At 50.0% G+C, this 20,902-nt stretch overlaps 1 protein-coding gene across 9 annotated transcripts in view; it reads left to right on the top strand.

Moving 5' to 3' along the window:
- The window catches only part of CORO2B (coronin 2B), a 137,901-nt gene that overhangs the window by 24,691 nt on the left and 92,308 nt on the right, over window positions 1-20,902 (top strand). Inside the window, exon 1 of one of the 9 annotated variants that reach the window (XM_070269784.1) lies at window positions 17,337-18,169. The exons of the other annotated variants lie outside the window; for them this stretch is intronic. The gene's annotated coding sequence lies outside the window, so the exon portion shown is untranslated. Of the gene's footprint in view, window positions 1-17,336; window positions 18,170-20,902 lie in introns of those variants that run through there. 9 annotated transcript variants of the gene reach the window in all.

Below are 20,902 nucleotides of genomic sequence, written 5' to 3'. Positions count from 1 at the left end.
CCAGCTTCTAAGGTCAGGAAATCAGTTTGGTGCTTCTTGGCCAGAGTCCCCCCAACCCCCAAACCATTTTCCTGGCCTTGAAAGGAGCCAGGTTGTATCTGAATGACTCTGGGTTACGGCTAAAGAGAGGAACCCTCTTAATAAAGATATGCCCGCATTGAAGACATCCCTAGCCAGTCCTAAGTGGGATTTCACAAAAGGAGTTTAAAAAGTGATTTTTTTGGTTAAAAAAAAGAGGTGATTTAATCTCAACAATGACTAGAATATGTGCCTGTTCTTCCCAGAGGACTGCTCCAGAAAGGCCGGGGTCCTCTCTCTGTGTAAGTCGTAATTTAAAGCGATAGCCTCACTTCTGTGTAGATTCTGCCGGGGTCTTTATCCTAGCATTTTGACAGTCAGAAATCATGTCTCTGAGAACCCATGGAAAGGTGGCATTATAGGGGCTTTTGTGTTACTCGGTTATACACTTCTGTGTTTGCCTTTCTGTGTTATGCATTTATTACTTTGATAATTAAGAGAAAATTATGCAAACTTTTAAGAAGGCTTTTGAAAAAGAGAAAAACTCCAAACTCCCAGCTGCCAGCACTGTCTAAGGTCCCGTAGAGTCCTATTCTAACATTGTATAAGCCATTTATCAAAGACACATACAAATAAAAGAGTATCACCCTTTTGGAGTGCAATTTGGCAACGTGCATCACAAGCCATAAAAATGGCCATATCCTGTGACCTAGTAATCCCACTTCTGGGAATCTGTCCAAAGGAAATAATCCGAAGGCGGTGAAAGGCTCTATGCATCAAGATGCTCATCGCAGCATTATTTATAACAACTAAAAATTGGAAGCAAAATAAAGACCTAACAGTATGGGACTTGCTAAGTAAATTAGGCAGCATTCATTCAATGGAACACTCTGCAGCCGTTAAAAATTATAATACCAAAATGATACGGCAATGTGGAAACATGTGCGTGCTAAGTGAGGGAGGCAGATGCAAAGTTTTACACACGTCATGATTATAACTGTGCAAAAATTCTTTGGGTAATACAGATGTTCTGAGACTGAAAAGTGAGGGGAGAACTGACAGGACCCAGGGTGGGCTGGGGGAGAGAGAAAGGGGGATTTACAGATGCCTCTCAGGTTTGTGGGATGAGCAGCTGGGTGGATGAGAGTCCCGTTTCCTGGGAGTCACGGTGGTAGAGGAGGAGCAGATGGGGTGGGGAGGTCAGTAGTCCCCGATATATTAGGTCAGAGATGTCTGGGAGAATCCAAATGGATGGATCTGAAGCTCAGGAAAGAGGCGCTGGCCTGGGTGGAAATTTAGGAGCCATCAGTTTGTCCATTGGGCTTAAATCCCTGTGTGTGGAAGACCTCAGGCAGGGAGGAGTTGGGACAGTGGGTCTCATCCATGGATGCTGTTAGTGTCCCCTGGATCGCTCCAGGCAAGTAAGTCAGAATCTCTGGGGTTGGGTTGGCACCAGCATTTATTCGAAGCTCCTAGGTAATTTAACTGGTGGGAGCGGTTGGGTTAAATGAAAGAGCAGTGGCTGGGTTTGAACCTGGAGCTCTTCATGGCTGAGACTAAGGAGGGGAAGAGCCTTGGGAGGTGACTGAGAAGTTGTGGCCAAGGGACGAGGAGGAGGGAGTGGTCCTCTGCACCAAGTGCCGTCCAGAGGGCAAGCATGAGGAAGCCTTGGCCTCTGGATTTTGCAGTGTGGATGGGCCCTTCCAGCTCTGGGATTCCTGAATCGAGAACAGCAGCGATGGGCCCCGAAGTGCCCAGCACAGCGCCTTCCATACAGGCTGCAGGCTGTAAGCGTCCATTCTGTTGCACTGAACAAAACACTTGTTGGTCAGCAGCTCTCCTCAAAGTAAACATTTTCCATACCCTGAATTCTGGCATATGGTCTGCAAGATTTCTGAGCTGCTTCTGGGTGGAAGAGGTCATGTAGAAAATGCAATTTGGATATGGAAACATGGAAAGGACAGGGCTGTTTTGATAGCTCATGGGTCCAGCAGGGCAGAATATTTGAAACTGGGACAGGCACAGAAAAATCTGGAGCATAACTGAGCAGAGTTACATCTCCCCTCATGTCTCCAGTTAGCCTCTGAGGGCTCCAGATAGAGGGTAAGTTTCTTGAGCACAGAGGGCTGGGCATGGAAGGCATTGTTAGCATCCCCTGGAGCTGCTGGCGGGGGCCAGGTACTTTGTAAGTGCTCAGTACCTCCTGCATTAGCTGTGGATTGATTTGGAGCCGTGGAAGGGGTCTCCCAAGCTGGAAAGAAGCTGCCTGCGAAACCCCCAGTCTCCGCTGGCTTTCTCCCTGGCTCACCAGGGTGGAGACATGTGTCCAGCTTTTGGAGAAGGTGGAGGGGTTACTGGGGCCTCATGGATTCTGTGGGTCAGACATTCAGACAGGGCACACAGGCGTAGCTTGTCTCTGTTCTACAACGTCTGGGGTCTGGGCCAGCTGGGACTGGGGCCGGGAGCATCTACATATGACGTCTTGGTGTGGCTTGGGCTTCCTCCTGGCATGGCAGCATCAGAGTAGCCAGATTTCTTACATGACGACTCAGGGAGCCAGCGTTCCCGCAAACGAGACAGAAGATGCATGACCTCTTCTGACCCACTCAGAGTCGCACAGTGTCACTTCCATGCCCAGATTCAAGGGGAGAGGCCTTGGAACCTCCCTCGGAGTGCTTTTCAGAAAGAACTCTGGTTCTCACTTCTAGCCCCTCTCTAAGGTAGTGGGTGTCCGGGAACAGATGCCATCCCACGTTCATGTCCCCGGGTTTCCCAGACCCCAGGTCTTTATCACTTTTCAGTCAAAACCAGATGCCCTCAGGCATAGCACCTCATGAAGTGGGGGCTTGGGAGTGAGGGATCCCGTGTGCCCAGCTGCCGCCCCTGGGCTCAGCTGGGCCTCCTGGCCTACAGCTTTGTCGAGGCTTTGCAGACTGAAATGCTGCCCTTGAGAGAGGACTTACCGTGCTTTTCCTGAGACCCACCTCTGGGCAAGCATTTCCTTTCCCTTGGCCCTAGGCAACCAGAATGAGACCTGGTGGCCTCACCAGGGTCCCTGCAGGCCCAGAGCCGGAAATCAGAGGCTGTCTTCCTCTGACATCGGCTGGGCAGTGCCCGGGTGAAGTGATCAAGGTTGGGCCTCTTGTGGCTGGCTGCCCATAGCCAGACCCAAGGGGTGGTGGTTACGGTTCCCAGGCCTCCTGGGAAAAGAGCCAGCAAGGCAGTTTCTCCCCCCACCCCTCCATGCTCTGGCCCCCGCAGGGCTGCAGCCTTGAGAACAGCTCCCGTGGTCAGGCCAATCCGTGTAGGCTGACCTGCTGGCTGGCTGGGGGCCCAGCTCTCTCCACCTTCGTGTGAGTGTGTGTGTGTGTGTGTGTGTGTTGGGGGTGCATTTCTGTTTTTCAAGGATTTGACTCTTTGTGCAGTGAAGGGCTTTGTTGGAGAATGGTGGGAGAATGGATGTCAGGGACATACTCCCCTCTTCTTCCCGGTTCCTCCTCTCCTAGGGAGTGAGTGCCCCAAGGAACCAGAATTCCTGAATCTTCAGTGGCCGCAGCCTCAAGGCATTGTTCTCTGCCACTTCCTGCCAGACGCCCCAGTGCCCTTTCTCAGGCCCCTCGTAGCTGGACTGATGGGGCTCCAGGAGGGGACTTGGAATTCTTCATTGTCATTTTCTTTGTCATCATCATCTGCCTCCCCTGTGTCCACTATTCCAGCCCTCCATTCACCCATTCAACAAGTATTGGTGACAAGTATTTACCAAAACCCTATAAGTATTTACTAAAACTCTACTCAGTGCCAGGCGCAGAGAGAGAGAATCGAACTCAGACCTGTCCTTGAGGGGCAGCAAAGAGAAAGCTGATGTGCCCTAGCAGCTGTGCCCCGCCAGAAGTGCCCAGGGCCCCAGGGTGTAGGCACAGGGTGCCGGGCAAGCAGAGCAGCGTTCGTGGAGGAGCAGCATTGACCTGGGCCTCCAGGGGTGGCTGGGGTTCCAACCAGCAGGTGGGGCAGGGAGAGGGAGAGGGACTCCTGGTGACAGGAACGGCATGGGCGTGGGGCCTTGTCAGGACCGGGGGCAGCCGCACTGCAAGGGCTTGTTTACTACATCCAGAGAGTTTGTCCTCATCCTCCAGCATTCCCCCTCTCGAGCCTTTTCTGGCAGAGGGAAGAGGATCTGGTGAACTGGGTCACACCAGGGCCTTAGGAATGGTCTTCCCTCCTTCTCCTCTGGGGTCTGCGTTGAAGAGGGCCCTGGCTGTGTGGGCTTTGGACAGGGGCTCAGCTTGTGGCCCATTGCAGCATCTAGGTGTGCGGTAACGAGGGCCTGGACCAGAGCAGGGTCAGTGGAGAGGAAAAGGAAGGAAAGCCTCAGAACTCCAGCCGGGCCTTGCGTCCCACATGGCCTGCCTGACCCAGGAGGTGCTCAGTGGGCGCTTGCTGGGGTGTCTTTGTGGAAGGTTTCCTTGGAGTTCGGGGGGGGGGGTGACTGAGGTCTCCATCTTCTCTCTGCAGCTGGCCTCAGGCTCCTTCCTGTGCCAGGCCTGAGCTGTTCTCCTGGCCCTTGCTTCCTTCTCCTGTTCTTTTCCCAGAGAGTCCCATGACTTACCCGGAGGCATAAAAGCTACCGGTGGAAAGATGCTGCTCTGGCTGTGCAGGGGTGAGCCGGGGTCAGCCAGTGAGGACATGGGACTGGAGAGCTGCTTCTCACCACAAACCCATGTGGATGCGCCTTCTGGGCCCCGTCACTAGCTATGATGGCAGACAGGATGGAATGGGGTGGGGGAGGGCCAAGAGGTCTCCTTCAGTCCGCTGGCTTGACCTGGAACCAGCATGAATCATCCAGATTGGCCAGCTAGCCCATCCCCAGGGGCCCTGAAATTGTGCAACCAGCCTCTCCCCTCCACCCCCCAGTTCTCTTGGTAGAAACCTGGCCACAGACTCAGGCACAGAGAGAAAATGGATGTGGTAATAATTCCATTTGTTATTCAGAATTAACTGGGTGAATATTTCTTCAGCACCTCGTAGGAGGTGGGCATTGAAGGTCTGTGAGAAATGGGCCCTGTCCTCAGGGAGCCTGTCGTCCTCTGGCACCAGCTCCAGCAGTCCTCATTAAACGTGGATGGATGCAGCCTAGAAGCAGAACCAGGACTCCACAGGATGGCGTGGGGTCCCAAGTGCCTGGTTTACAAAGTGAGTGGTGAGCCACCACTCTGCCCTGAAGTCCGGCGTTTTCCTCATGCCCCATGGAGGAAGAGCTGGGGGCTGGCTGACGTCCTGGGTGCACCCCTTCACTACCTAATCTTGATTTAACATCCAAGACCCCTTGCTGCCTGGCCCCACCCATCTTCCCAGGCTTGCCTCCTGCACAGATCTCTAGACCCTCTTGTTCCAGCAACAACAGACTCTTTTCTCTTTCTCGAATGGCCCATGTACTTGACCCTCTCTCCATTCATGTCTCTATGCTGTTTCCTCTACCTGAAATGCCAATGCCATTTCTCCGGTCCCTTGCCCTTGGTTCTGCACTCCCAATCTGGAATCTGAGTCAAGCTGCAGGCGGATTCCCATGCCGGCTTTTCCTCGACTCCTTCCCCATTTCTCTGTTGAGGTCAATCAGGCATTGTTCTGCCTCCTGCTCGGTATTGCAGTTAGTTGTCTAACCCAGGCACTTATAGGATTGTGAGTTCTTTGAAGGCAAAAATGGTGCTTTTTTTCCTAGAGGGAAGATGAGGCATAGTGGGTTAACTTGGCTGAGGCTCTTAACTCAACCACCTACCATTTTGACCTTGGGCAGGCGATCTAACAGGTCTGAGCTTCAGTTTTGTTGTCTGTATAACGGGGGAAAATAATACCTGCCTCCTAGGATTGTCACTAATGGTAGGGTAGCTCGGTGCCTGATGAGTATGGTCTGTAAATGTGTTTCCCTCCTCCCATTCTGCTTTGCAGTTCCTGTGGTCCTAATCTGCGCCTTGCACAGATAATATGTTCATTGTTGGATGAATAAAATGAGTGAGTTGAGCTCAGAAATAAACCTGAGCATATATGGTTAACTGATTTTCTACAAGGGCGCCAAGAATGCACAATGGGGAAAGCATAGTGTGCTCAATAAATTGTGCTAGGGAAACTGGATATCCACGTGCAAAAGAATGAAATTGGACCCTTATCTTACAGCATACACAAAAACAACTCAAAATGGATTAAAGACTTAAATGTAAGACATGAAACCATAAAACTCTGAGAAGAAAACATAGGGGAAAATGCTCCTTAACACTGGTCTGGGTGATAATTTTTTGGATATGACTTCAAAAGCTCAGGCAACAAAAGCAAAAATAAACAAGTGAGACTATATCAAACTAGAAAGTTCTGCACAGCAAAGGAAACCAAGAAAATGAAAAGGCAACCTGTGATTTGGAGAAAATATTTGCAAAGCATATATCCAATAAGGGGTTAATAGTCAAAATATAAAAGGAACTCATACAATGCAATAGCAAAAAAGAAAAATTCCAATTAAAAAATGGGCAAAGTATCTGCTAGACATTTTCCATACAAATGGCCAACAGGCGCATGAAAAGATGCTCACCATCACTAATCATCAGGGAAACGCACATCAAAACCACATGAGATATCACCTCATGCCTGTTGGGATGGCTATCAAAAAGACGAGATAACAAGTGTTGGTGAGGATGTGGAGAAAAAGGAACACTTGTGCGCTGTGGGTGGGAATGTGAATTGGGGCGGCCATATGGAAAACAGTATGGAGATTCCTCAAAAAATTAAAAGTAGAACTACCATATAATCCAGCAATTCCTCTTCTGCATATATATCCAAAGGAAATGAAATCAGTACCTTGAAGAGATATCTGTACCACCATGTTCACTGCAAGATTATTCACAATAGCCAAGGTATGGAAACAACCTAAGTGTCCATTGAAGGATAAAGGGGTAAAGAAAATGTGGTATATAGAGACAATGGAATATTATTCGGCCTTAAAAAAGAGGAGATCCTGCCATTTGCAACAACATAGATGAAACTAGAGATGAAATTATGTTCGGTGAAATGAAGCAGACAGAGAAAGAAAAAAACATGACATCACTTATACTTTAAAAGCTGGATACGTAGAAGCAAAGAGCAGCAGGGCCGTTAGCAGGGACGGGAAGGTGGGGAGATGGGGAGACGTTGGTCAAAGGGGACGAAGTTGCAGCTCCGTAGGATGAGTAGGTCTGGAGGTCTGACGTGCAGCATGATGACGACCCTTAATAATACTGTACTGAAGACGGGAAACTTGCTGAGAGTAGATTTCAGGTGCTCTCACCACACACACACGAGGCGAGGAGCTGGATGTTAACTAGCTTGGCTGTAGTAATCATCTCACTATGTATATGTATATCAAGTCATCATGTTCACCTTAAATATAGACATTATTATTTTAAAAATAAAATAAAAATTTTTAAATGAGTGGCTTGACTGGGTTGCGTCTATTCTGGAATCATCAGATGTCCAAATCGCGAGGGACCTTAAAGATGACTTAGTTTAGGCTTCCATGTTCTATTTCCTGACCCTGAACACTGGAGGGCACGTGATGTACCACAGGTTACCTGAAAGAGTCACGATGCAAACCTCGGTCTCCTGGTCCTAGGCCAAGCTCCCGACCATTCCTGACATGTTGGCTGGCCCCTTGGGGCTGCTGGGCGTGGGCATGACCAGGGGACGGCCTGACGGGGATGAATTCTTTGTGAGAATCCTGCATCTTCATGTCCTTCTGCTCACTGCCTCCCCTTTTTCCTACTGCTACAAATACCCCTAGGGAGAGTGGCACGGCATCCAAAGATGGCCGAGACGCGTCATTTCCCTGGCCCTGCAGGACAGCAGGTGTCAACTCCAGCTCGCTGCTCTCCCTGGAGAAGCTTGTCTCCCACGCCCCAGGTCTCCTCATTTGTTCCCTTTCCTTTAGTGTCACATCCTTCTGCATTTTCCTTCAGGTCCCCTCTCCCGTACATCCGCTCCTACTCTCCCATCCCTTCCTTCCCCCTCCCCGCTGGACCTTTAAGTTCTGTTTGTGGAAACGTGGTCTCAGACTGGATCCTATGTCCACCTCTATAGCTGAGGGTACGTGTATCCCAGGGGCTCATCTCTTGAGGAACTGATGTCATTTCACTTATTAAATTGGCTTATCACCTTGCAGAGAACAATACTCTACCCCCCCATTGCATTTCAGCTTCTGTGAGGCAAGTTTGGGAGGCCAACAGGGCATCTGGCCAGTCCAGAAAGTTCACGTATAGAAACAGAGGATCAGAGTGAAAAATGGACCTTAGGCACCACCCTGTCCCTTGACTCCAACTCACAGAGACAACAACTAACCTCAGAGATGGCAGGTCACAACGTCCACTCCACACCCCGGAAGTGGCCAAGAAAGTAACCCGAGAGGGAGAATAAAAGAAGCACTTTGCACAAAGCTTTATTTGTGTTAGCAAAAGATTGGGAAACATTCCATGTACTGAACAACTACGCTAAGCCAAGTGCGCTTCTTCAGCTCGAGGGCACGCGCCCCGGCCACTGAGTGGGGCTCGTGGCACCGACTCTCCGTGTGGGCGTGCGCATGCTCACCGTGATTTTACTTGCCCATTGTATTCTTTTTTATACGTATTTTTAAAATAGTATCTTTGTCAGATTATAAAATGGTATATGTTCTTTCTGCAAATTTGGAAAATCAGAACAGTGTGAAAATGGAAGTAAACTCTCACCCTTTCTCCACCCTCCTAAGGGACCATCTTTTGCATTTTGTAGCTTTTCCTTTCCCTTGTTGTTTTTCCTAATATGAGTATATCTTACCTTTTGCCTTTAATATTATAACATTGTGTCAGGAGCAGTTCCCCATGCTACTATTTATGCTATATTTCATTGATTATAGTATTTTGCATTTTTGTGATCTCCGAAATTGGAATATACCTTCTTCACTTGATAGCATGTCATTGTTAATTACTACTTGGTTTTCTTTCTTAGAAGAACATAACATAATGCTCAGTCCTACAGTTAATTGAATTTGATTTGATGAAATGTGGTATATGCTTCAGAAGCATGATTTTTAATGCTTGTATGTTAGTCTGTCACTTGAACATAAACATAATTGATTTTATCAGCCTCTTAGTATCGGACATTTAGGTGGGTCTAGCTTTCTACTTTTAAGAAATATCCTGATACGTGAAATGTGTCCACATTGCTCGGTATTTATTGGAGTGAATTCCCAGGAATAGGTATAATGAGACAAAGTGAATGAGGGTCTTAAAGGCGCTTGATGCAGACACGTGGTGTTTGTTGACAAGGACCAAAAGTGATGTCGAGGAATGAAGTTGGGATTACACTTACAAGTTTTTATTATCTCTGAAGTTCTTTGTGCGTAGACTTTGAAATGATGATCATAAAGACAGATCAGCAGTGAGTAACTCCATTATTTACCAGGTTGTGTGTGTGTGTGACAGAGAGAGAGAACGGGAGAGACTGAGAAATGCCCAGCCCTGCAGGGGAACCCTCAGGTACTGGAATGGAAGATGTAGGAGTGAGCGCTCTGAGGTCTGGGTGGGCAGGAGAGCTGCTGGGGGAGGAAAGGTTGTTTGGTAAGATCTTGCATACCCCTAAGTTCCTGGGAGCAGGGCTGTTCCAGCAGTTGGAGCACAAAGTCTAGAAAGAGCATGGAACTGGCTGGGGTGGGAGACCTGGGTTCAAGCCTTGGCCTGCTGCTAACTTGCTCTCTGACTGACCTTGAACACATAACTTCCCCTCCTCACACCTCAGTTTTCTCCTCTCTAAATGAGGTAGTGGGATTAGATGATCTTTAGGATTCTTCCAGCTCTGCAGATCTATGGCTTGGGAGTTTCCACCATTTCATGAGAGACAGATGGCAGTGGCTGGTTTATAACTGATCCTAGCCCTCCTCCTCTTGGTTTTTTGGGACCTGGGCCCGTTTGCTCCCTGAGGCCTAGAAGAACTTTCTTGGCATCCCTTGCCCAGGTGGAACATCAGAGCCATCAACTGTCCCTGGGATTGCACAGGGATGGCCAGGTTAAGCATGACATGGGACTCCCTTCCCTAGCTTCACCAAAACTCCTGATGACCCTTCAGAGAAGCCGCCTACTTTCTCCTCTTCCCCAGGAGTTCCAGAAGGGGCAGGTGATAGAAGCCTTTAGTCTTAGCTTGTGTATTTTATCTTAACTGGCCTCTCAAAATCAGAGGTCAGATCCCTTCCCCGGGCCCTCCCCAGGGTCATGAAAGAGTGAGAAATGGGAGTTAGAAACAGTGCTTCAGTTAGGACATGGTTTGGGCTGCTCTACAAAAGACCCAAAGTGGCATAAACAAAACTGAAGTTTATTTTTCTCTCACATCAGTCTAGATGTAAGTGTTGAGGCTGTTAAGGTGGCTGTTCTTTTCAAAGTGGTCAGCGGCCCAGGTTCCTTCTCTCTTGTTGCTCTGTCATCTAAAATGGCTCACCCCCATGTCTGCATTTCTGCCTGCTAGATAAGGGAAGAGAGAGGATGGCTCCCACTTCCTTTACAGAGGATGGCCTGGAGCTGCCTCATGATACTTTTGTTCACATCCTATTGGCCAGAAGTTCATCACGTGACCACACACTCAGTTGCAAAGGTAGCTGGGAAATGTAGTTTTTTTCCCTGCTAAAAATTGAGACTGTCACTATGAGAATAGGAGGACAGAATCTGGGGGACGTGAGCAACCTCTGCAAAAAAACAGATCTTAAAGCTCAGAATTTCAGAGCTCCAAACAGCTGCATGATGGCAGTGGCAGCTTATTAAAATGGCTTACCAAATTGAGATTTATCAAAATAGACTGATCCTTTCTCTTCACAACCCTCACATGCCTTCCCTCCTTTCTCTCTCTGTGGCAAGTCTTGAAGAACCAGTCTTCAGTCCTCTGATGGATGGCAAGGCTCTCCCTGAAAGGTTGAGAACAGATTCAGAATTGCAAGCCCTTCCTTGGATTTAAGAGCCAATAAAGCACAATTCAGTAGATTTTATTTTATTATATACCAAAAACTGCTTACAGATAGCCTCCTGTATCAAACAAGGGTTATCAAACCATGGTATTTGTAAACCAAAATTAGTATACCCTTGGAGTTTGTTGGGCCCTTGAAATCAGTATTCTGTGAAGGTGGCCGGTGCCCTAGCAGTCCTTGGCAAAGCTCCTACTGTGTGCACCTGTATAGACAGCTGGAACTCCCAAAATTCTCAGGAAGGACATTTTGCCCTCATTGTCATCTTGAGTTGGCTCCAATGTCCAATTGCTGCTATTCCTGCTTTTTAATTATAAATTGCTGTGAGTTTAGCTCCATGATTATTGATTTAGTTTGTTGTGGGTTGTTTAGTGAACCACCAGCGTGTGGTACTTATTTGAGTGTTTGAAACCTATAATTTCTCATTAACCACTGTGTCTTAAAGTGTCACCTGTGGACCACCTGCGTTGGAATCTCTTAGGTGCTTGTCAAAATGCAGATTCCTTGGCTCTCACCCTGAATCTGTGCGAGTGGGCCCTAGGACAAGCTGTGCCCGCAAGAGCCTCTGAACACGCCTTTGGTGTGTTTGCATGATGAGTCAAAATGAATCTCTCCAACTCTTATTGCTAAAGCAGCTGTACATGCAATTCCCCAGTTCTGCTTATGTTGAGATGGGTTGCATGTGGATTTGTCTACCTAAATATTCTGCAAGAGAAAGGGTGCTATTTTAGCACATAAAATTGTGCATAGCCTCTTTTAGGAAGTGTGTTGGAGGTGATTCATAATGCCTCTCTCTTATTCTGTTATCTCCATGTTGTTTTCCCACTGACATGTAGGTGAGGGGCCTCTGGGCCAGCCAAGATCAAGGAGCCCAGGACCCCAAGGAGCATACTAGATCCTGATGGGTGGCATCACCTGCTGGGAAAACTCTTTTAAAAAAGTCACACGGGGCCCGAGACAAGGAGGGGCCTTGGATGGCTCTCTCTGGCTTGCACGGGGGAAACAGCTAAGCCTGTGAGTCGAGGATGTGGCTGGAGGGTGCACTGGAAAGTGGCTGGGAGGGTTTCAGGACACACGCGCACACACCCTCCCCAGGGCTTTCTGGGGACTGCCTTCCTCTCCACCCTGCAGAGTGCACTGGGGGAGGGGCCAGTTCCAGGGCCCCAGCAGGCCCTTTATCCACTGCCCTCAGCTCTGACTGGAGCGCATTGTGTCCTGGCTGTGCCCCTCACAGCCTCTTAGTGACGGGCTTGTTGTCCAAGATGGGCCCGAGGCTGGTCCGGGCCTGCGCCCATGTATTATGCATCAGCAGCTCAGACAAAGCTTCTGTGTGTGGGAGCCGGGTTGGGTAGGGGCTTGACCCCCCACAGAGTTCTGTTTACCAGGCACTGGATGCCCAGAAGCTGGGATGGGGGGGTTGCTGCATACAGGAGATGGGTTTTGCAGTGGGGCCTCTGAGAGGAGACAGGTGAGGCGTCATGGGTGCTGCTGCAGGCCTTCCTGGCTGAAGAGGGAGTGATGGCTAACTTCAAGCTCAGGGCAACCAGTGACACCGTCCCTCCACTTCCCAGGGCTCCCAGGCCTGCTCGGAATGCACTGTTTGGTCATTCACAGATGCTCTCTGGCCAGCTCTGGCCCCAAACAGCCAGGAATTCCCTGACGCACCTGTGGTGTGGCCTGAGACACTCAGGAGACAGGACTAATGTGGACCTTCCTACTCAGAGTGGACAGAGAATCAGCCACTCCCCCTGGACTGGGGGCCTTAGGAAGGGTGCAGGCGGGTCTTGCTCTTCTCTCTCTTCCCTAATTGGGGGCCTGGTGCAGGGCAGCCACACAGTAGATGTTTGTGGAATGAGGAAGGGTTTTTGAGCGTTTGCGATGGGTTCGTTCCTGAGCCAGGGGCTGGGGCTCAGGCTCAGAGAAGCAGAAGGAAGACGGGCAGCCCTCCCTCCTTGATGCTTACTGCCTGTGGAAGACATCAACTTCGCCGGGGGTGGCGGGGAACGGCTGCCGTTTATAGAGCCCCTCCTGCAGGCCAGACCTGCTGGGAGGTTGACCCACAGGACTCACTCCCCTCTCCCAGCAGCCCTGTCCAGGGAGCCCTTCTCTCCACCCTGTGCCGGAAGAGCCCTGTGTCCACCACCCTCAGCTCTGCCTGGAGCGCACGGTGTCCTGCCTCAGACTGGTGAAGCTCAGGTTGATTAAGCGTTGCATCCTGGCTTAGGGCGCTCGAGGAGTGATTCTACGGTTGTGCTTTGGTCGTGAAAAGTATACTGATGGGTAAAACTGGGCTGCTGTTGAGGACGTGACTAATCAGACTTCTCTTGGGAGCCTGTTCTAAATAAGACGCATGCCTCTTCTCTACCTCCCCAGATTCTGATAGACGTTTGTCAGAGGGAGGAGGGTTAAGAATCTTGGGCAGGATGCATGTAGCTGGAAAAAGCTCTCTGGTTGTCCTAGTTCCTTCTCAGACAGGTATTTAGCCTTATTTTTGGTCTTATTTATAGATTTCAGAGTTTTACTGTGACTCCAATGGAAAGGCAAAGCTTTGCTCAAGGTCACCCAGCCTCCACCAGGGTCTCTGGCCGCCTGGCCTGCTGGCCTGTCTGGCATGCCACACTCCCTTAAAAGCGGGCGGCTGCCCTGGATCCAGGTTCACACCACCTGCTGGCTGGCGTGGGCAATTGTGCGAGTCTTCCAGGCCGTGCGAATGATTCTAACAGGCCACAAGTGCGGCCGTGTCAGCACGCGGGCTGCAACACGTGTGGGGAATCCCACGTTCCAGTCATCGGTGAGGTCACCATGGGCCAGGGGCTGGCCCTACCCGGGGGCCTGCGATCTATGTCTTGCCTCCTGGGCACTCGCGGTCTCCCGGGAAAGATAGGCAGGCGTACCAGGAGTGATTACGTAGTGTGCTGAAGTGCATTTGGTTCCAGAACCAAACTCATACAGGCCGACGAATTCCAACTGCATGGGCCTGACAAAGCTTTCAGAATCGGGATTTTTGAAAGGTGGATATGAGGAAGGCAAGTCTGAGAGGAGAGTGCCCTGTGTGTGTGTGTGTGTGTGCATGCGTGTATATGTGTAGAAGTGTGTGCTTATGTGTGTGCATGCTCATTCTCAGCAAACTGTGATCCCAGGTGACAGGTGACTGGTCCATCCCATTGATGGACAAGAGGGCTAAAAGAGGTAAAGAAAAGGTCCCAGTCATGAAGGATTTTGAGAGCTGGGCTAGGAGTTTGGACTTGTAGGGACATTGAAGGTGTTAGAGCAGAAGAGGATATGGTCAGAAGTGTTTTGTTTTTACTTGGAAGAAATCTCTGAGGATGAAAATAAAGGGTTTCAAGGGAGAGAGAAGGGAGGGAACTAACGTTTGCACACACCTACCAGGTGCTTAACTGACCTGGTCTCGTTTAATCCTCCTGAGAACCTGAAGTAGAGAGCAGGAACAGTGGTTACCAAATGAGGAGCCAGGGCTCTGAGGGGTAGGAATAGGGCCCAGGGGTTGTTGGGACTGAGTTACAGCCGTCTGTCTGTCTCCAGGCCGGTGCTTTCCAGTGACATCAGCTCCCTCGGTTCTACAAAGCAGGACAGGGTGCTATCCTGGCACAGGTGGCCCTGGGGGACTGGCAGCTGGGGATGGGCAGGAACCTAGAGGCAGCGCAGGAGGAGACAGGCATGTCGGCCACTGTGGCCTCTAGCTCTGCAGATCCTGGAGCTGGACATGACATCACCTCTCACTCTGGGAAGGGACCTTCTGGGTTTTTCTAAGCATTTTCTGTTTAATGTATCATTTATTGTGTCTTCACTCTTGGTCTAGGAACCAAGAGACTTGGTTCTAGTCCCAGCTCTGCCACTAACCAGCTGTGTGACCTTGAGCAAGTCACTTGCCCTCACTGGGCCCCCACGTCCCCACCTATGAAATGAAGAGTAACATGTCTACATGTCTGTGAGTATATATGCGTGTATGTGTGTGAGTGTGCATGCATGTATGTGTGTGTAAGTGTGTGCTTGTGTCTGTTCCTTCTCAGCAAACTCTGGGCCTTTCTTCACCATGGTCTCTTCCGTGGGGTGGGAGACGAAGGTAGAGTCTTGGGAGTTGGGTAAGTGGGGACTAACCATATTGTTCTTTTCCACCCACACTCAACAACCTTGATTTTGGAATCCCCACTGGATGGCTGCCACCCTGCTGAGTGGGTCTTGTCATTGCGTGGGGTCCTCAGAAGTTGTGGCTGGACATGGGTGTTTGTACCTGAATCTTGGGCACCTGGAATGCCCTAGTAAACACACTCTCTGGTCCTAGATTTTCAGTTCACTTCACTAAGTGTTTTTTGAGTGCCTACTATGTGCAAGGCTCTGTTGCTAAGTGCTAGAGACACAGTGGCGGACCTGACTTGATCTGTGCCCTCCAGGAACCCACAGTTAATACTGTGGCTTTCAGACATATTTTGGCTGCAACTCCTAATAAGCAAATCATTTTATGTTGTGACCAAGCACATTCACAAATATATATTACGTATACAAAACCAAATCAAAAGTCATACCATGCACTGTGGTATTTTGTAGTCTTTTCTACTCTGTCTCTTTTTTTTAAGTGCTGGCAGCAGCCTACCACTTGGATTTCATCACCTCCTAGTAGGAGGTGACCCTCCAGGGTGAGAAACACCGGTTGAGTGTTGCATAGATTGCATAGATTGTATTGCACATAAATTATGTGCTGTGGGAAAAGAGAGCAAGGAATGGGTTCTTTTGATTGGGAGATCAGGGAAGGCCCCCTGTTCAAGTGGCACTTGAACTAGGTCTGGATGATCAGGATTTCAGTCAACAGAGAAAGGGAGGAGGAGCCAGGCTGAAGCATTGACACGAGCACAGGCCAGGAGAGATGAGAATGCGCTGCGGAAGAGCTCCCATTGATGCGCCTGGCAGGGGAGCAGCACTGCTCCTGGGTTGCCACATTCAGGTCTCATAATAATCCTAGGAGACAAGAACTTTTTATGTCTTCATGTTACAGATGAGCAAACTGAGACTCAGAGAAGTTTTGTAACTTGCCCAAGGTCACATGGCTACTACGTGGTAGAGCCAAGATTTGAACTCAGGCAGTTCCACTGAGATCTAAATATGAGGTACCAAGAGATGTGACCCTAAAGATATTTTGGGGCTAGTTCATAGAGATGCATGAATGCAAGCCTGAAATTTTTAATTTCATTTGGGAAGTAAAAGGAAAACATTATATATTTTTGTATATGATCAAAATTTTATTTTGGGGGAAGATCACGGTGGCATCAGCATAGGAGATGGGTTTTAGGAGAGGCAGGGACACCTGTCAGGAGACAAGAGCAGCATCTTTCTGCCCAGATCAGCAGCCCCAGAGACCCATTACATTATATTTATCTTAGGGATGTAGTTGAGGACTTTGTTCATGTATCAAATGCTGATGAGAACGAATCATGTTTTCCCTTTTTACTTTGGCTGCTAGGGAGCTCAGAGCTCCAATCTGTGGTACTCTTCCAGGGAGCATTTGAGAGTTCCAGTAAGGCTTTTATGCCTCATTTTGTCTTGCCTCATTTCTCCTACCCTCACTTTCCTTTAATCTGAATTTCATCACCCACTTAATTTTTCATCTTGCTGTAATATATACATTTTGGTACAATGCCTTAGAGCAAGTTTTAAATTAAATACAGGTAAAACACACTGAAGTAATTGGAGAGCATTTTTTCACAGACAAGATTGGAAGCTCCTGGAGAGTGAGGATTGTCTTACCATCTCCTGGGGCTCTGTCCCCGGGCTGGGTGCCAGATGAGTGCATCGTGTGAGTGTAAACCTTGGGCTGTTGGAGCTGGAAAGAGCCTGAAGGGTCTTCTCTCTTTCTCTCTGTTTCTCAAAGAATGGATGTGGATCAGCAGTGGCACACAGAATGGTTTCAGGGGGCCTGGAGGATTACGGTTTGGTTTAATCATCACGTATTTATTTGATGTGTATTAGAAAAAAAATGTAGCTAACACATCAAACCGGTTGTGTCGTGGTTAAAATTGCTTAGAATGAGGCTCAAGCAGATATTTAAATTTTAAAAAGAGTCCATTTAAACAAAATTTTAAGATAAATGTGGTTCAGGTGATTTGTAGCGATGGCAGCGTGTTGGCAGTGGTACACAGAGTATGGAGTTTGGAAAACACTGACCCGGTTCAACCCCTCAGCTGTCAAATGACAAAACTGAGGCCCAGAAAGCACCTTGTCCGTGCGGCTCGGAGGTGATTTTAAGCCACAGGAATGAAGAGAGCCCTCCTCTTCCAACCTCATCTGGCCCCGCCTCTTGCTTTTGAATGATTTTTATATTTCCAAGGCGCCTTCTGCCTTTTACTCACCTGTTCCCTTTTACTCCAGCCCTATAAGGCAGGCAGAGCTGGGGTTGCTGTTTCTCCTGTCTTGTGGATGAACGAACTGAGGCCCAGAGTCGGATGGGCCTGCCATCACCCAGCCAGCGGTGGCGGGACCAGGGTTAGAGCATTTCCAGTCCTTCCCACTGTGTGTGTTGGGCAGGGCCGAGCAAGGAGCCGGTGTCTGTGATGAAATCAGAGAGAGTCTGCTGGCCGGGCTCCGCCTGGGAGCTGCGTGAACAATGCATCGCTGACTCCACACCAGTCCACTTCCAGGAAGTTACTGCTTTCTGAAGGAGCCGCAGATGTTCTCCTCGCCGGCTTGCTAATGGGCTTGTCACTCGGCTCCGTGTGGACGGATGATGTCAGCGGTGAACGTTCCCAAGTATGTGACCCCCCACAAACTCTGCCAGCGCCGTGTATGGGGACCTTCCTGGGCATCAGGAATGAAATCACAGCATTCGTCGGGCATCTTTGGGTGCCCAGCCCTGTGCTCACAGATGGACTCTCACATTGAGTGAGACACTGCCTTGGCCCCAAGGGACTCAGTCTGGCGAGGGAGGCAGACACATAAACAACTAGTCAGAGGACAACGCAGTAAATGCTGGAATGGAGGAATGGACCACATGTTATGGAGGGAGCACGAGTTCTCCCTTGCAAGGATCAGAGAGGCTTCACGGAGCAGGAGACATCTGAGCTGTACTTGTGCTGTTGAGTAGGATTTGCTGGGAGAAGAGGAGAGGCGTTCCTGACAAGGGACTGGCTGAGCAAAGGCCCAGAGGTAACCAGGAAGGGTCCAGTTTGGCTGGGATGTAGGGTTTAGGCAGGAGGTAGGAAAAACGAGCTACAAAGGTGGGTTGGAACCACTTGCAAGCTGGGGTCCATGTGCTGCTCACGCCCAAGCAGGAGTCCACAGTTGGCTGGGGTTCCATCCTTGCATGAACCTGGAGACCAGCGCACATGCACCCAAGGGGAGATTGTGCCTTTTGCTTCACGACTCTGCCTTGCCCATGGAGCTGGTCGCCCAGGTGGCTCCACCATCCCTCAAGGTTGGGCTGATGGCTGGGCTGGACGCCGCCTTGTGAGACCCAGCTGGGCTCGCTTTGTCTGCTTGTCGGTTTGTGTTAGGGAGGCAGTGTGGCCCAAGAGGGCAGGCTCTAGAGTGAGACAGAGCTGGGTTCAAAGCCCAGCTCTGCTGCCACCAGCCATGTGACCTTGGGCAGTCATTTCACCTTCTGACCTTAGTTTTCCACCTTTAAGATGTGGATAATGAGCCCCTCCTCTTAGGAGTGAGAATTAAATGAGATCAAGTTGGAGGAGGGGTTGGCCCAAAGCCTGGTTTGTAGCAAGTGCTCAGTGCATTAGCTGCCACTGTTGTTAGTGATGATGGTGGCAGCTGCTCAGTGAGTGGCTGTGTATGCAAAGTGGGGTAAGTGTGCCTGGCCATGAGCATGTTTTTGAGACCAGCTGTCTGGGTGGAGTATGTGCCCGCAGTGTGAGGATGCGAGAGGGTTGGTTTTACATTCCCTTGAGCGTGAGGTGACCAGACTTGACTGAGGGCTGCTGGTGGCTGGAAGGAGTTGAGATGGGAGGGGTGAGCCTGTCATTCACCCTGAGCTGGAAAGGACTCTGGAGGCATCGTCTAGTTCAGCCTGAGCGTGATGTGTAAGACCATCTCTGACGCCTGTGCCAAGTGACCTTCCAGTTTCTTTGATTGCCTCCAGTGATGGGGAACTTGCTATTTCCCAACACAATCCATTCTGTCGTTGGACATCACCGATTACTCATTGGAAACAAGAGCAGCTCACCTCAATGGAATATCTTCAGTCACAAGAACATCCCCACACTCCACTCATTCCTTTGTTCATTCATTCACTCATTCATTCATTCATTCATAGACATTTGCTGAGCACCTACCATAGCCAGGAATTATTCTAGATCCTGGAGATGCATTAGGGGACAAGGCAGACATAGACTCTGTCCTCGTGGAGTTTGCAGTTTTGTTTTCCTTATCTCACTACAGCCCGGTGAGGTCGGCGTGGCAGGGATTAGGATTATTCCCTTTTAACGGACTGGGAAACTGAGGATGGTGGTGGCAATGGCGATAGCTAAAATTTATAGAGGCCTTTATGTACTTTATGGAGTCTAATCTTCACATCAACCCTATGAAGCAAGCACTGTTAATATCATCTCCATTTTATGGGTGGGGAAGCAGGCTCAGAGAAGTCATGTTACTTGCTTGGGGTGACACAGCGAGGGAGTGGCCCAGCTCTTTTCACCTCCACCCTGTATTGCCTCTGAAATTGAGGCCCTGGGACTTGCCAGAGCGGTAGAGCTGGGGCCAGAGCTGAAGCAGCTGGAGCGAGACTCTGGGCCCTTTGCACCACCACTGGAATGTCCTGCGGGAACCCTGGCAGTATCCAACATGTGCAAGCTGACATGAGTGACCTCCAGCCCTCCCCACCCACAGCCATGTTTACCCCATCTCCTCAGCCCCACCCTATCCCATCCCAAAGGGACAGAGTGGGTGAGGCCAGCCTCTCCCAGTGGCAATGTCAACTGAGGCCATCCTGGGCAATGTCCAGGAGTCATCTCAGGCAGTGCGGGTTACTTGGTGGGAGAAGGCAAGGGCGGTCTTCAGCTTCCTTTGCTCTGGAAATCCTGCCGGGCTTCTCCATGCCAGCACCCAGGAGCCTGGTCCCCTGGGGAGCGGCAGAGGTGGGTGAGTGGGCTGGGTGCGATTCCTGCGTGCTGGATCACAGCCCCCTGGTGAATCCAGTTTGTACCACTTGCTAGGCAAGTGAGATTGGAGGTGGGCGCCTTGAGCAGCCCCCACTCCCCAATGCTGACATGGATTCCAGCAGCCACTTGGAGACTGGGCACAGGGAGCACAAACAGGTTTCGTGATGGCTGGGTTGAGGAAACCCTTTCTGATTCCTCCCTCTCCCCAGCCCTCCTCAGTTCAGCCTCTAGTGGGAAGGAGAATTTCGAGCCCCAGGGGCAGGATGATGGACTCAAAGGATGGGGGCCGTGGATCCTGGCCCCTGCCCCATCTTGGCAGGTGACCTGACCTCTCTCTCTGATTCCGTTTCCTCCTCCAACCAACAAGGGTAACAAAAGCCCCCAGCTGCCTGGCTTCCATGGGGTATTCATGGCAGGGGGCTTTGCAAGCCTGAAGCGCCCCACCAAGGTTAGATATTAGAATCAACAGTGAACGCAGTTACTGACGCAGATAACAATAGTGATGTGCACATCATCGGTCTTTGAAAGGTACCATTCAGTGTTTTCCCCAGTCTGGAATTCATGTTTTGAACCACTATCTTTGGGCCTAAAACCAAGAGATGATGTATCTCCAATATTAATTGTGCATTGGAACCGCCTGAGGCGCTTTGCAAACATCACTCCGACAGGTTCCTGGGGTCCACCCCCAGAGATTCTGATTCCGTGGGTCGGGGATGGGGCCGGGGAAGGTCTCTGTTTTTAACTTCGATGCCGGTGAGGGAAGGCCACACCT

The sequence above is a fragment of the Equus caballus genome, chromosome 1, assembly GCF_041296265.1.
Source record: "Equus caballus isolate H_3958 breed thoroughbred chromosome 1, TB-T2T, whole genome shotgun sequence".
Lineage (NCBI taxonomy): Eukaryota > Metazoa > Chordata > Mammalia > Perissodactyla > Equidae > Equus > Equus caballus.
This window is presented reverse-complemented; position numbering and strand designations above follow the sequence as displayed.